Source organism: Schistosoma mansoni, chromosome W (genome assembly GCF_000237925.1).
Source record: "Schistosoma mansoni strain Puerto Rico chromosome W, complete genome".
NCBI lineage: Eukaryota > Metazoa > Platyhelminthes > Trematoda > Strigeidida > Schistosomatidae > Schistosoma > Schistosoma mansoni.
Window position 1 is genome coordinate 35,161,145 of NC_031502.1, and position 1,733 is coordinate 35,162,877.

The window sequence follows — 1,733 nt, forward strand, 5'->3', positions numbered from 1 at the left end:
TGCTCCACTGCCTTGTGGATCAGATCTTTAGGTCAACTGCTCCGGGTGTGGCTCCCTAAGAAAACCACCTTCTTCGACCCGGGAACCCGGGCAGTATCACAGCCCTCACACAATTAAATGAAGTGACAATGTTTTTTGTGGCGCATATATATCTGGTGCCCCCTTACACCAATATTTATGTGTTCAAATAAATAAATAAATAAAGTAAACTTTCATCACAACTATCATCCGTAAACACAACAGCTATTTGTAAATAAAACTATGAAGAGCTGATATCGTTTTGTTTTAATGTTTTATCAAGCTCATTCAATCGCATTATTCACATAGAAAAACTTCCGAGTGAAATGTTTTTTTTAAAAAAAAAGATTTAATATATGAATTTCTTTAAATAAATTTTCTTATTAAAATAGAAGGTATAAAATTAATTTTTCACTAGATGGACTTTCTTCTTCCATTTTTTTCTCTATTCCTTAAAAAAAATTAATTAACTAATCCGTTGGATAGGTGATTGGTTAACTAATTCAATGTATAACTAAAATTAAAAAAAACTGATTGTGTTTTAAATTTTTAGAAAAAAAAGAAAAATAAAAAAATGTAAAAATTAGTACAGAAAATCAGTGAAAATATAAAAAAAAAAGAATAAAATTACCTCAAAATGCATAAATTTTATTTTTATTGTTCTTTCTTTTTTTATTTTTTATGCATAGAAATAAATAAATTAAAAAAAAACTGATTTCAATTTTAATTAATGAGCTAATAATAAATTGAATTTTTTTAGTCATAAATATTGATATAAATAGGTAAGTAAATTTTATTGTTATTTATACATAAATTTATGTAGGTTTGATTTTAAGGAAAAAGAATGAGACGAAAAAGTAATAATTTTGGTGTTTTTGCAAAATTTCAAATATACAATTAAATATAGTTGGTTATTGTTTGTAGGTAATTGGAAAAGATTATTATTACAAGGATGGACTGTGAGATATTTATTAGTTTATATATAATTCTAATTCTTATCAGAAGGGGTTTTGTGGAGATTTCAGTATTTTCATAGTTGAAATCATGAGTCAATTGAAGCTAGATCACCATGAAAAACCTGGGAGCACTGGACGGTCGTTCGAATCGCGCAAGACGAGATCGTGGATGCGCACTGCTGAGGAATTCCACAATAGGACGAAACGGCCGTTGAGTGCTTCCAGGTTTTTCATAGTGGTCTAGCTTCAATTGACTGATGATCTCAACTATATAAAATTACTAAGATCTCCAGGAAACCCCCTTCCAATAGTTCTTTAGTTTATGAGAATAATTGGTCATAAATAATCCATTGTTAAACAGATCTTCATAAACCACTCACTAAATATTCATTGGATACCTATTAATGGTATCTAGTTTTGAATTATATTCCCGAATGTCTGTAGTGAGCAGGTGTGATCTAAGAGGTCATCTATGTTAAGAGTATAAAACACACTTGTTGATTTCAGTGTATCATAGCTTTATTGAATTATTAGTAAGAGGTTGTGGAAATTGTTATGTTTTTGAATGAATTTTAAATTAACCAGAGATTTTGATAAAATGATTGTGAGATGTTATGAGTACGAACTGTTGACTATTCACAAGTCAGAACAATAAATCTACTTTCATAGACGTATGAAAAAAGTTGTATCAGATGAGTGAATTACATCATTGAAACTAACATGAACGCTTAACACTTGCCATGACTAATAATTAATGAC